The following is a 15,358-nucleotide window of genomic DNA, read 5'->3' as shown; positions in this document are numbered from 1 at the left end:
CAGAACTGAAGTTGATGTGCACTGTGTAAACTGTTACTGTAAAGCCAGATCCTAGGCTAGTGTGCTGTGTTCTGGTGGCTTTTGAGGAAAATGGCATCCATTCAAGGTATTCCTTAGACCCACTCTCAGTGAGACTAAGTATTCATCAGCTCCAAAATTTCTTTGGCTTAAACAATTCTACTGTGTTGTATAGGGAATATTTCTAGGGAAATATTCATCATGTGAAATGTATTTCCATTCCATTTTCTGGCAAAAATTCTTTTCACAATTGCCTAAATGAGTACCATGAATTTCATCATGGACAAAGTTTTGTTTGTTTTACATTTCTGACCTGCTAAATTATATTGTATCAAATTATGGCAAATTACAGGGAATCACATCACGTTACATAGTTCACATTGTAAGTCAATTCAACTTGACACAATATGACAAAGTAATGCAATATATCAGTTCTATAACCACATTCTTTAAGTAATGAAGTAATATTTCAGCATACAAACCAGAGCACCTACTTAGTATTAAATATCCATCATCTGCTCCAACAGCAGCATGTGGAGCAATTGGGATAAGTATCTACAGGAAGAGGATATTTTTGTTGTCTTCTCTGGTAGTTGATTAAACAGTACCATGCTAGCATTCTTTCCACATTATACAAACTCATTTCATTAAAACACTCACTATACACATCAGCAGTCTGGGAACAGTACATACCTCAGTTGATAAATACACGTGTTACTAAAACATGCAACTTGGTTTTTAAGCAGCACTGGTCTTCATTAAATCCATGAGTTAACCTACTGCTTCAGTAATCAAACTCCTATTGAATAAGAAATATTCATGCAAGATTGTGGTATGAACAGACTGTTTTCAGGGCAAGAAACTTAAAGTGAATTTTGCTCAATAAAAATATACCAGTCAATTACAGTAGTAATCCTTATAGTAAATCTGGTAGGAGTGACCAGAATACTAGTCCCTGTCTCCATACAGCAAATACAGCACTAAGCAAGCTGCAGGTCACCTTTACAAAGCCTCACCACTCATGTCCTAAGGATTCATCTGGAGAGCAAGGGTCCAACAACAGTGCTGCAGCATCAAGGAGGTGCAATACTAAATGTATGTCTCCGGTGAGACTCCAATGCAGAACACAGGTACTTGAACTAGTTTTGGTATCTAGCAGCAATTTGAGCTGTGACATGGAACTCCTCCACACAGATTTGAAGGGTAATCTACTCAGCTTCTGGAGAATGTCCGCACTGACCTCCATGCTACTACAATGAGGTTGCTCCTGGTTACGCTGTACTACATTAAAAACTCAAGTGTGATGTCTCGCTGTTGTTTCTGCCAACTTGCCCTTGCATTCAACAGGAGAAACCCTTACAAAGGTAACGGGGCTTTCAGTCAGTGCCCCTTTAAACTTCCGCTATAGTGAGAGAAAAAGAGTGGTGAATAGAGAGGCTAATTAAGCAGCCTAAGTTTCCAAAACAATTATCCCATGAGCTTCTCCAATTAGATGGCTTAAATGGGAATGGAAAATATTTTAGAAAGGCACTTTTTATTTGCTATTTTCCAGTTTAGTTAGCCGTATAGCCAGCTGTACATCCCTTTCTGCCATATCGATGAGGAGCAGTGTCGGGAAAGAATTTAGAGAGGAAAGAGGCTGCTTAGCCCAGTATTTTTGACATAATATTGGTTGTTGAGTTATGGCCTAAGGAAGAAATTGGGGGTATGGAGGAGAAGGGAAAACAGGCAGAGAATTTTATTAATTCTACACTAAAAGGTACATATCTTTCTGTATTTAAGAAATTCTTTCATCCTGTCTTTTGCCAAAGAGGGCTTCTATGGAAAGGCAAACATTGTTATCCAGAAAATTATATCTGGGTCTTATTCCTGGCTCCCAAAAATGTACAGTGAAGCATATCACCACTTTTGAGAAAAATCATTATTCAGGCAGATAAGCATAATTTGTGAGTTTACAAATAGTCTGTTTGTACTTTTTTATAAACTATACTAGAGATCTCTGAGAGGTAAAAGAAATTCCCTTTTAACCGTCCAATATACAAACCAGTTACCTCTCAGTCTAAGAACACTAATCAGAACACTAACCAGTATTTTATTTGGTAAGTAGAGTGCCTTATGTTTCAGATAGGTTCCTGTTTATATGCAAAGATTATAGAAGATAGAGGTTTTTGTTATTGTATATGTAAGAATGTTGTGGACCTTCAAACCAATTTTCTAATGAAAATAAAATGTTCCATTATGAAACAATGAACTACAGTGAATGTTGCCATGTGTTCAACATTTTAGCTTACATGTTTATCTGGGTTTCTATCCATCTCTTCTTTTATACTCCCTGTTTCATTTCAGATGTGTGGAGATGCTTTTGGTATGGAATTTAAACTCTTTCTGTAAACATGGTTGTCTACCAATATTTACTGAAAATCAATATGAATAAATATGTCATTGTCGCTTTTATGTCCCAGGTAATTTCAAGTCAGAACTCAGCTTTGTTCCTGATGTTTTGTTTCTTCTAATAATAGTAAACTAAAGAAAGCAACCACTGGAATGATATGGATTTGTATATGATTAAGTTCCACTTGGTACCTTCATAGAAAGTTATGATTGTGATACATAGTTTGTAATTGCATTTGCAAGTAGTAAAGTGAAAGCTGGTAATGGCAGAGTAATACTATTAAAATATACAAAGACATCATAAGAACAAAATAAAATTGTATGCTATTTAAACATTTCTGGCAGTGGCCAATACAGAGATGTCTAGGGAAAATGAAACATTTGTTTTATACTAAAGTGTCCTTCAGCTTATCTACATATGTATTATCACTTAAAAGGAAAGTATGTTGTGGTTTATGTTTGTTCTGAGGAGGCTGGATCCATCTATGTAAGCAACATGAAATAGCATGTAATACCATACACTAAATATTATGTTACTTTTGGCCACTACAGGAAAAGTAGAATAATCTCATCAGTTCAAGCACCATTCAGTGCAGATAGGTTTCAAATATACTACATGCCTGCAGCTAGTGCTACTATTAAGTGTGCAAGGAGTTACTATTTCTTGCTTTTTCCATCATGCCTAATTCCAAAATGCCTAATTTTGATTTTTTTAAAAACATTTCTAGTAGGATTTAGACAATACTATATTACTAACAATACATATTATTAACATAATAACAATAATAATGTCTCATATGTATACATATGTACATATATATATAGCCTTTTGTCTTCTGTGGTCTTGAAATATGATTCACTTGGTTTAGGAAGCAAGAGATGCTTTAAACTTGTTGCAGATATTCTGGCTCATACACTTAATTTCACTTTCAGTAAAGGCACCCTTTAATGAATAAGATCTATTCCAATTATAAATCACTGAATTTTTTCCCCCTAAGGTATCACAGTAATTCTATTCAGAAAAAAAAAGGTAAACAAGCACTTTGGGGGATGACCCATTTGCAGTCAGTGGCTCCTTATTTAATGCTGAGTTTCAACTACATATATTTACAATATGTGTGTGTATCAGCTTGCTTTCTCACCCAGAAACCTGGAAAACTAAAATATCAAGTCTCCTTTGCCCAATACTCAAGACTTGTAAGCACTCAAATTAAGGATCTAAACCAATAAAATAATAACACATTTTCTAACTAGTGAAGAAATAGGAGAATACATTAAATTTAACATAGCAGACCAACCAATCTTCCGAGACAGACTGACAGCTGCATACAGCAGTACCTTCAATCTTGCTTCCTCCTTTCCTTCAGTACATTCCATCTATAGTTGGTTTTTAAAGTGTGGTAGAATACAAAATGTTAACCTACACAATCACCTAGTCCAACTCTCTGACCAATTCAGGGCTGACCAAAAGCTAAAGTGTGTTCTTAACGGCATTGTCCAAATGTCTCTTAAACACTGACAAGCTTGGGGCATCGACCACCTCTCTAGGAAGCCTGTTCCAGTGTTTGACCGTCCTCTCTGTAAAGAAATGCTTCCTAATGTCTAGTCTAAACCTCCCCTGGCGCAGGTTTGAACCACTCCCATGTGTCCCATCCCTGGACCCCAGGGAGAAGAGCCCAGCACCTCCCCTGCCACGTCCCCTCCTCGGGAAGCTGCAGAGAGCAATGAGGTCGCCCTTCAGCCTCCTTTTCTCCAAACTAGACAAACCCAAAGCCCTCAGCCGCTCCTCACAGGACATGCCTTCCAGCCCTGCCACCAGCTTCGTTGCCCTCCTCTGGACGCATTCAAGGACCTGAACATCCTTCTTAAATTGTGGGGCCCAGAACTGCACACAGTACTCCAGGTGAGACCGCACCAACGCTGAATACAGCGGGATGATCCCCTCTTTTGACCAGCTGGTCACGCTGTGTTCGATGCACCCCAGGATGGGGTTTGCCCTCTCGGCTGCCAGGGCACGCTGCTGGCTCCTGTTGAGCCTCCTGTCGACCAGCACCCCCAGATCCCTTTCTGCAGGGCTGCTCTTCAGCCTCTCCTCTCCCAATTTATACTTGTGCCTAGCCTTACTCTGTCCCAGGTGCAGAATCCAGCATTCAAACTTGTTAAATTCCATCCCATTAATCATAGCCCAATGCTCCAATCTATCTAGATCCCTCTGCAAGGCCTCTTGTCCCTCAAGAGAGTCAACAGCACCTCCCAGTTTGGTATCATCATCACACTTGCCAATGCATTCAACTACTGCACCCAGATCGTTGATAAATGTAGTGAACAGAACTGGCCCTAGAACTGAACCCTGAGGAACATTGTTGGTGTCCACTGGTGACATCATACCTCTACAGAGTAGCTAGGAGTCATTAAGTTGAAATAAGACAGAAAAAGGAACAAACGAACGCCTTCATTTTCTGACTTAAAATCCTAGTTCTAACTGCAGGGAAGAATTCTTTTTTAAGAAAAGAAAATAAATAGTGTTGCCTGGGATCCCCAAAACAATTTGAGATGGATAAAAAGAAAGCAGATTTTATAAGCTTTTTAAGCAATATATTATTTATTTCAGCAAGAAGTGCGAAGTCATGTACCTGGGTGTCCTGATTTTGGCTGGGATAGAGTTAATTTTCTTCCTCTGGTATAGTGCTGTGTTTTGGGATCAGTATGAGAAGAATGTTGATAACGCACTGATGTTTTCCGTTGTTGCTAAGTAATGTTTAGACTAAGTCAAGGATTTTTCAGCTTCTCATGCCCAGCCAGCCAGAAGGCTGGAGGGGCACAAGGAGTTGGGAGGGGACACAGCCAGGACAGCTGACCCAAACTGGCCCAAAGGGTATTCCATACCATGTGATGTCATGCCCAGTATATAAACTGGGGGGAGCTGGGCAGGGAGGGCTTGCTGCTCAGGAACTAACTGGGCATCAGTCAGTGGGTGGTGAGCAATTTCATTGTGCATCACTTGTTTTGTATATTCCAATCCTTTTACTATTATTATTGTCATTTTAGTATTGTTAGTACTATCATTATTAGTTTCTTCTTTTTTGTTCTATTAAACTGTTTTTATCTCAACCCACAAGTTTCACTTTTTTTTTTTCTGATTCCCTCCCCCATCCCACTGGGTGTGGGGGGAAGTGAGTGAGCGGCTGCGTGGTGTTTAGTTGCTGGCTGGGCTTAAATCATGACACTGGGGAAGAGCAACCCCATGCAATGATATATGCTAGGAGCCACCCAGCTGGAAAGCAGCTTGGTAGAAAAGGACCAGGGAGTCTTGGTGGACACCAAGTTGATCATGAGCCAGTAAGGTGCCTTTGCTGCAAAGGTGGCTCCCGGGTTAAGCGTTGCCAGCAGGTTGAGGGAGGTGATCCCTCCCCTCTACTCAGCACTGGTAAGGCCACATCTAGAGTGCTTTGGCCAGTTCTAGCCTCCCCAGTACAAGAGAGACACCAACAAACTGGAGAGAGTCCAATGAAGGGCTACAAAGACGATGAAGGGACTGGAGCATCTCTCCTATGAGCATCTCTCCCATGAGAAAAGCCTGAGAGAGCTGGGACTGTTTAGCCTGGAGAAGAGAAGCCTCAGGGGGATCTTATCAATGTGTACAAATACCTGAAGGGATGGTGCAAAGATGATGAAGCCCAGCTCTTTTCAGTGGTGCCCAGTGACAGGACCAGAGGCAGTGAGAACTAACTGAAACACAGGAGGTTCCCTCTGAACATCAGGAAACACTTTTTTACTGTGAGGGTGACAGAGCACTGGCACAAGCTGCCCAGAGCAGTTGTGGAGTCTCCATCCCTGGAGATATTCAGAAGCCGACAGGACGTGGTGCTGGACAACCGTCTCTAGGTGGCCCTGCTTGAGCAGGATGGTTGGACCAGATGACCTCCAGAGGTCCCTTCCCACCTTAACCATTCTGTGATTCTATTTTACTGTATTAGGTAGGAGTTCTACTCAAGAATTATGCTTTGTCTGAATACATGGAAAAAAAGATGGTCCTGATCAAGCTGAAGATTAAGATGTAGCCACACACACAGTAAAAACTTGGAAACACTTAAAGCATTGCCCATTTCAAGATTTACCAGCTACTTAGCACAGCATGACCAGTCCCTTTAATCTTCAGCATTGCAGTGGCAGCCAGAAACAAAGAAAAAACAAACCCCCAGACTTTGAAGCAAGGGGGACACAGGACTGATAGACCCAAAACTACAAAAAGCAAGCAAAGAAACCGAAAAGTTTTTGGAAAACAACTTACATCAAGAAAAAAACAAAAGAAAATCTTAAAAATTCACTACTGAGTATGTAAGCATATTTTCCCATTTTTATAAAACTGATCAGGTTTGGGTCTTGTTTAACTAGATCTGATAAACTATACAGGTGGTTCTTAGTGATCCTTACTGACTTACCACTTTGGCTAGTGTTGCAGCAGGTGTTTTGATGGCAAGGGAAACTCCAAAGCTCTAAGTGATTTCAATCTCCCTGTTTGGCTGCCAGGCTGCTTTTCCCCAGGGAGACACACACCAGAGCAATAAGACCTTCTCTGAAAGTGAGCAGAGATCTCGTTTTTCCTCTGCTGACACTTTTTGACGGGAGTAAGGGAGACATACAAAGAGCACAAGGCAGTTTTAAGGTGAGGTTAAATGTTATGGATGTTGTAATCTAACAGTTTACTGCAGCAAAAAGGAGGAAACCCTTCCTTCTACCCCATTCCTCTAACAGCCTCGGTCTCCTTGGTCTTTCGCTGATGTGATTCACGTCCCAGATTCATCAAGTCCTTAGCTGACATGATTCAAATTACTAAATTATTGGAAAATTATGCATTTTTTCTGCTGAGTTAACTTTCCATCAGGCTTATGCTTAGAATGACTCGTGAAAGGGTTTGGCAAGCTCCAGTGTCAAAGCTGCTGAAAAGCCTCTCCAGAAGAGGGAAGGACATAGCATGACATCCCTTCAGTGTTGGCAAGATGCTAAAGTGGCTCAGCTGTTGCATCATACTCATGTACACCCTCAATTCCTACAAGGAACAATAGTAAAACTTATTATATGATGTTTAACATAGCTTACAGCAAGAAGGAGAATATCAGCTTGTACATAGGAGGGAGTGGAGAAGGACTGAATCAATGGCTGAGCAAGGAAGGCCAGATACAGGAATGATATTTCAGTGGTTTCAAAGAGCTAAAAATCATCCCTAAGTTTCAGAGACTGCGCTACATTAATTGCAACAGATCTATTAATGGTCTTGGGAATACAGAACACAGACCAAAATATTTTTCTTAGAGTATCTAAATATTTTAGGAGTCTGACTGGTTTTTTTATCTGTTCAGTTTGGCAGTGTCCGTTTTCTTCATGACTTCACAAGCAGAGGATAGATAAAATAGCTTATTAACCCCTTTCACTCCTACCCTGTATACGAACAAACAGCTGGAGAAAGCATACTGGTCCCCATATTTCTTCAAAAATAACAGCCTTATAAAGTAGAACCTCTTAAATTTGAGTTTCTCTCACTTTTGCCATACAGTACAAGAAAAGCTCAACCTGTCAAATGAAAGTTGAGCAAAAAGGATAAGAGGAAACACTGGAGAAAGGAGGTAAAGCTTAACTAGAGACAGTGAACTCCTCCTTGATTCAGAGTGTACTTTGATTTTATAGAGAACTCTTCCATCATTACTTATACAGTAATGTTCTACACGTTTGAAAACACAAATTAGAAATGCTTCTTCATTCATGTGAAAATATGCACGCTTGCCAAGGTTTCTTAATGTTAATTGCTACTGAAAAAGTAGTCAAATTAGAACTTGAATTTTTTTTTTTAAATAGATGTGTGTGTAACGACAACACATCTTAGAAGTGTATCCCAGGTAATAACCTTATATAACCATATATTTCATACCCTTAAAATAACGATTATTTGGGGCAGCAAGGAATTCTTTAAAATTCTTTGAAACAGAATTTGTTCATCTGCCTTAAATTCTGATGAAGCAGCTTTCAAAATTTGAGAAGCTATGGACAGTTGAAAAGTGTTGCTAGTCTTCAGCAGCAGCTGGAAGAGCAAAGCAGAAGCAGTTTTATGTCCAAACAAATAATCTACATTTCAAAGCCTTATTAATAGACACAGTTTAAGACAGGAACTTCACACTGATTGGCATGTAGGGGCAAACAGGGATACTTAAACATACTGAGCCTGATTCCACTCTCATTTTTTTCTGTTGGCTTCAGTGCAGTGACTTCCAGCAGTGCAAGAAAGAGGTAAACTGGATATTAAATGACATTCAGAACAAGATATATTACTATAATTTCTTCAGGAATGTTATTTATCTCTCTATGTGAGACAGCAATTTTAATGACTGCATTAAGATAGAAAAGCAACATTGAAGCTCCACAAACAAACCAAATTTTTAATTGCACCTGAAAAAGCCTACTGCAGAGAACCCTGTGTATTTGTTGGCAAGAAGAAGAGACTGACCCTGGATGTTTCAGAATAACTTCCACCCTCAGCAATATACAAAAGAAAGAAAAAATATAAGAAAAGATTAAGGGTATAACATTCTTATTTTTTGAGGCGTATTTACTTTCTACTGCATAGAAAAGAGGAAGAAGACTAAAATCTACAACAAAAACTTTAGTTAAAATAATCCTTGAACCATATGCTGACAAGTGTTTAAGTATTCTTCCTCTAAAATTAGGGCTTTCCAGAAAGGCAATAGGGGTAGTTATTACAGGTTTTCAAATGTGATTTCATATCATTTGGGGGGTGGGAAATGAGGCAGAGGACACCAACAAAAAAACCCAAATCTTTGGAAGCTTTTTAAAACAAAATGCTTTGCTCAAAATATATCAAACTAAGGTCAGTCATAGAACAAAGGAATTCAGATCCACTTTTAGAAAATTATATTAAAAAATACATAATCTGAAAGATATTTCCCTGAAGCCAATATTAATTCATTTAATCATGGACTTGTCGATATTTTTGTGAGCTCTGTACCTTTCAACAGGAACACCAGCTACTTTGGACTGTAAACTTTGTCTATTAGGAGGATATAAGTAATCAGAATTGTGTTATTACTTGATCTGAATCCTCTTAAGAGATGGGGACAGAGTAAGGCAGGAGAAGGGAATTCTGGTACTTATTTATCTTTTTTTTTTTCATGAAAATATGAACAAATATATACTCAGTTGCTTAAATATCAGCGTCTATTAAAATTTCAGATATTCTGCATAACTGAAATAAGGGGCTGAAAGATACAACACAAGACTTATGTGAGGCCTTGGACTTGTACCTGCAGCTAGGCAGGGTATCCCATGGTTTAAGAAGCTGGATAACAGTTGGAGAATGTGCTGAAGCATTTCAACCAAAATAAGACAGCTTTGCAAATGTGAACTAGCTTTGTATGTTCTTTCCACCCCTACTTCTTGATGTGCTTTACAATAATCAGCTATGATTCTCAGGGGAAACCATCTTTTCACTCTTGCTCACTCAAAATTGTGAAATTATGTGTGTGAAAACACAGATTTGCCATATGTCATTAGACCTACTTAAGTCTTAACAGAATTATTACATAATCAAATGTGTTGTGTAGCTAATGGGCTGTGTAAAAGATACACTTGAAACAAAAGAGTACACTTCATAAATGTTGTAAATAGTGACAAGTCAGTCCTAAAACCTAGAAAGACATATAAAGGGAAGAAACAAATAAGGTCATTGCACATCCTCCTGTTAGAAATATCCAGGTTTTGCCTGAAAGCATTCATTCTTGTTTTGCAAATCCTACCATTACCCAGGTCCCTAGGCTCTTCTTTTTCTAAGCACTTTTTCCAGTAGTTACCTGTTAGAGTTCAAAGAACAAATAATGTCAAACAGTCATGATTTTTTTTTTTTTCCAAAAAAGTCCATAAGAGATGTTATTTATATCCACGATATAGAATTAGGATAGTTACCCCAATATAAAGCAAGAAGGAAGAAGAATATAACAGAGTAAGAAGGTGCCTTTTTTGCACCAAGTTCCACATAATATCTTTACCTTCTAGAGGCTCACTCTGGAAGAATAAACTCCAACCTCAAACAGCTGTTAAATAAGCACAAGGGAAAACCAAGAGCATTGCAGAAAAAGGTCAAAACTGATCTTCTGATTTTATGATTTGTCTAGCACACAGCAGAACAGAAAGGAGTGGAACCTAAGAAGGTATCAAGGAAGGAATACAGTCAACACTTAAGCTTACTTACTCAAGCAAAGTGGAGCACAGGAGGTAAGTGGCTAAGGACTGCTGAAGAATATAAACAAGACAGGTCAGTTTGCTGTACTGCTGTAAATTCCTGTGGAAGACTAACTTTTTTTTCCTTCCTTTTTTTTTAGGAAATTGTTAACATAGGAAAGAAGAAAGAATAGCAAACTAAAAGTGGAACAGGAATACCAGCAGAACCAGGGCAGGCAGAAGACTACACTTTAAAGAGGTTGGATTTAACACCATAACAAACAATTTGTGCTTGAGTTTTCTTCCTTCCCAGAACAGTTTCATCTGTTTATGCTATACCACATTTTGTAATACAGTTATTTACACAGATGGCCTAAAAGGATTTCAGAAGGCAGCAGAAAGTTCCAGATGAAAATGGCATAACATGTGGGCACACCATAGATCTCTATCAAGAGAAGGAGGCATAGCTATTACTCCACAGCATGGTAGATAAAAAGAAAAATAACAATGTGAAGGTAAAGCTAGAACATAAAGATATTAATCTTCATTTATTTCCTATTATTTAATATTACCCTCCCATTTAAATCTTTTTTTTTAATGTGTTTTGTTTCATCTTACTTGGAAGAAAAGATAATCAAAGATATTGTTATGTTGCTATTGGTTACTCCCCAATGCCATATATCAGAAACAATTATATTTAATTAGGTAGTGTTTTAAGGAACCCAACATTTAAAAGGAAACATACAATTGGACCCAAAGGAGACAAATGGAATCTGATCTGGAAAAGTTAGGTTTTCATACAAGCAGCCTATAATAAGAAATGCCCGTATACCATCTTGGGCTGTGATATCCGTAAGTGATTGCACAGAATGCTGAAATATCCACGTGTATCCAGAAGTATTTTAAGAGGGCTCTATATATGTAAACAAGAAGCTTGGGAGTTTGGGAAAAACACAGTTTGTGTGCATACTTCATTTAAAAAATAGCTTGCTGATGGTAGGAGCCTCTAGGGAGAGTTTAATGAAAGCCTCTTTGCCTCAGTCTTTCTGAGGTCCATAGGAAAGGAAATACTTTAACGGAGTTCATTGGAAATGGGACAGAATCAATCTCTCTTCTTTTTCCTTCAGCCTTTGCAAGGCTCTAGAGGAAAGGAACTTTCAGGTGTTGCATACAGGAGCAACATATACTGCTGTAATTTATTATTAATACCTTGAAAATATTACATTCCATAAATAGAGGAAGTTAAACACACTGGAAAATGCTCTTATCTCAGACTTACCGTTTTTAACCCTTATGAGTTTCTGAAATCTCCTTCTGCCCCTATCTTTGTCACCTATTACTATCTTATTGCTTTCCTTCAACAGTACATTAAAAAGTATGACAAACATCTGTCACTTGTGACTAAATATCCAGTTCAGCATATCCACTGCACTATCAAGTACACCATACACAAGCTCATTTATCATTTACTCTTGGTAACATGACAGCAGCCCAGCAAGTGCACTGGACAAGAAGTTACAGGTAAGATTTTTTTATTTTTTTTTTCCCCAGGGCTTAACTCTTGCTTAGCCCTGCGTGTGACTTTTTGTGTTCAAGTCTCAGAGCTTGTACTCATGTAGAGTGCCGACTCAGGAATTAAACAAGGCCAGGACTTTAACTTGAATGTGGCAGTGCTTTTTCCATATCTGCAGCAACTCCCGCGCTTGGAATAGTTCAAAAATGTCTGACTGCTTCTGCAATTTAGAGATCTTTCATTTTTAGGTCAGCCTGCCTCACAAGCTACAGACATCCAGTCAGCATTCCAGATTACGAGACAGATGCTGTAACTCCTATTTAAACACAAAAGTTTAAAAGGCAAGAAATTCTTCTTTACAGATTTTGTTTTTAAAACCCCTGTTGTGGTATATAATCCTTATGCTTTACTAAGAAGCTCCTGGAGTCTGGCAGTACAGATGCAACAACAGGCTTCTGTTACATATCTAACATCAGAGATTTTCAGAATTAAACATCCTAACTTCCCATGTGAAAGGGAGGAACATCATAGCAAACAAGAAAATATCTGACTTCACAATTAATTTGTAGTACTTTAAGGGGAGTTCTGCCCATACCCAGGTTTGGAAAATATTTTGCAAAATAAATACTCACCTATAACAAATTTAAAATGAGAAGTATGATTTTGCTCTTCATTATTGTTTCAGAAAAACAACATTCTCTGGACAGTCAGCATCAACTTGTGGCAATGTTATATGCAGCACAATGGATTTTTGCTTTTTTTTGGTTAAAGGTTAGGGGTTGTTTTTTGCTTGGGGGGATTGCTGACAAAGCACTTGGCAGTAGGTACAACACATCTACAGTAAGTAGATCAGAGTATTTTACCTGCAAACATGCTGCAATAAAGTGCCATCATTCAATCAATACAGATTACTTAGTTAACATTTTTCTTAATGTATCTGGATTACTAGTTCATTAGATCATTACCTGATAAATAGTGGGAGTAATGAATTGAGAGAGTAACTACATACCTTCAGGAAGAACCTGCCCGATAACAATAATCCATTAGAAAAACTGGCAGTATCCTCTGATCTATTGCCCGCAAAGCTATGACTTGATGGAGAGTTTCATTCCCTCTGCTCAGCACTCCAGAAGAAAATCAGCACAATTTAAATATTTCTCAGGATGTGACAGCTCTCTAGATCCCTGGTTGCATTCTGTTCCCAGGGGTTGACAATCTGGTGTTCCAGTGTGCATAGAGCAGTGAAGATGAATTGAAAAAGCTTGAGATAAATTAGGGATGGCTAAGTTAAAATTGTCTCTGCTCCCGAGTCTCTCATCTGCAGTCTGCAAGCCTATTTTGCTGTGAAAAAGCTAGATGGCAGGCTGCCTCAGTGAGTTCTTCTTAAGCGACAGGGAGCATTTTCAATGAAGAAAAATTCTCCCATTATCTAAGCTAATGTGACTGCAGCTAAATGTAGTCTTAAAAGTGTCTACGAGCATGAAATTCATTCTCACTGTTGCTTGCTTTCAAGCCACAGGTTAAAAAAAAAAAAAAAAAAAAGAAAGAAAAAACATAGCATCACCCTAGATTTTTCTATCTGAAGGAAATACTCAAACTTTTTAAGCTGATAAATGGCAGCACGTTTCATGATATAGCTGTGCCCAACAGTCTAAGTAGGGGAAATTTTCAGCTTCCCAAACTTTATCTTCTTATACTCAAAATATTCTTCCACTACCTGTTCTTTATGTTTTGCTTTTAATGGTTATCATTTCCTTGCAGTTATCTTCATTTTGAATGTTCCAGGAGATAAAGTGGCAGTATTTTCCCCTTGTTGACAAAAAATGAAGTGACACCTAAATTCTGAACAATTAATATGTTTAGCCTTAGTAGATAATAATCCAAAAAAAAAAGTGATTGGTGTTTTGCCATGTCGCTAAAAAGTTTTGTTAAAAAAAAAAAAAATTGTAACAAGTTGTTGATCTTTAATTATGAACCACTTTTCTGATTGCACTAGTTTACAAAGAAGATGATAGAACCAAAGTTTTCTAGATATTAGTTTAGTGCTGAAGCTGTTTGACAAAGTCACTAATTTCAAGCTGTTATGTAAAAGGTTGTTATATAGATATCTGAAGTGCAGGAGGTTATCATTACACATAGTAGATAGAAGTTTAATGTTTTATCCTCTCAAACTTTGGATACAATTTAAAAAAAAAAAAGGAATAATTTCAAAGAGCGAGTGTCAGTCATGCTCCCTAGTAAACAGGCATTTTTGCAAATCCTTTCTTCAGTTTCAACTAATCTAGCTTTCTTAAATCCCAGGTATCTACCACCAATAACTTTCTCAGATTTGAATTCTCAGTATCATGAAAATTCAGTCCCCCACCCTAAACTGTAAACAGAGATACAGCTGAATAAATGTGAATATAGCCTTAGTTCTAGAGCATCCTGAGAATGATAAGTAAGTATACCACCCAGCAATAGATGCAGACCATGCTTTCCTCAAACAGGCATGAAGAGAGTCTGAAAAATCTTTGGGACGTGACTGCTGAGGTCTGTTTTGTTCCCCACGCCCCTGAGGTAAAACATGCACTCACCTTAACAGAACTCTACCAGGTGAAGTGAAAAGGCATGATCGACATGAACTGATTTTCTTGGGGGTTATGTCACTAAAGCCACCAGCCCGGCAGAGCCTCTGCGTTCCATGCTGGAGACATTACATTCAACCTACAACTTTTGAACAGAAGCTCCTTTGGCTTTTGTCCTTGAAGCATACGCAAGTGCTTGATGAGAGGCGATTGTTCAGTAAATCCAATATACATAAATGTAGCTCGGAACAGCATGTATTTCTAGAGGGATGTCCTGGGTTCAGATGGGATAGAATTAATTTTCACAGGAAACTGGGACGTGGCACAGCCAGGACAGGAGACCCGAGCTAGCCAAGGGGGTATTCCATACCGTGTGATGTCATGCTCAGTATATAACTGGGGAGCGGGCTGGGGTGGAATCGCGGCAGGGGAAGGGGTGAAGCATTGCGTTCTGGCTGGTGAGCGATTGCATTGTGCATCACTTGTGTTTTATATTCTTTTATTAGTACTATTGTTATTATTGTTCTCTCCTTGTGTTGTCCTAGTAAACTGTCCTTATCTCAACCCATGAGGTTCTACCTTTTTTTCTTTTTTTTCCTTCTGATTCTCCTCCACATCCCACCAGGGCAGTAGGGGGAGGAGT

At 38.6% G+C, this 15,358-nt stretch overlaps 1 protein-coding gene across 3 annotated transcripts in view; it reads right to left on the bottom strand.

Annotated features, from left to right (window-relative positions):
* The window catches only part of MGAT4C (MGAT4 family member C), a 419,270-nt gene extending 405,794 nt beyond the window's left edge, over nucleotides 1-13,476 (bottom strand). For all 3 annotated transcript variants that reach the window (XM_030003157.1, XM_030003158.1, XM_030003159.1), the window contains exon 1: nucleotides 13,158-13,476. The gene's annotated coding sequence lies outside the window, so the exon portion shown is untranslated. The remainder of the gene's footprint in view (nucleotides 1-13,157) is intronic.
* Between the last annotated feature and the right edge of the window lie 1,882 nt (nucleotides 13,477-15,358).

The sequence above is a fragment of the Aquila chrysaetos genome, chromosome 26 (genome assembly GCF_900496995.4).
Source record: "Aquila chrysaetos chrysaetos chromosome 26, bAquChr1.4, whole genome shotgun sequence".
In the NCBI taxonomy this organism is placed as follows: domain Eukaryota; kingdom Metazoa; phylum Chordata; class Aves; order Accipitriformes; family Accipitridae; genus Aquila; species Aquila chrysaetos.
This window is presented reverse-complemented; position numbering and strand designations above follow the sequence as displayed.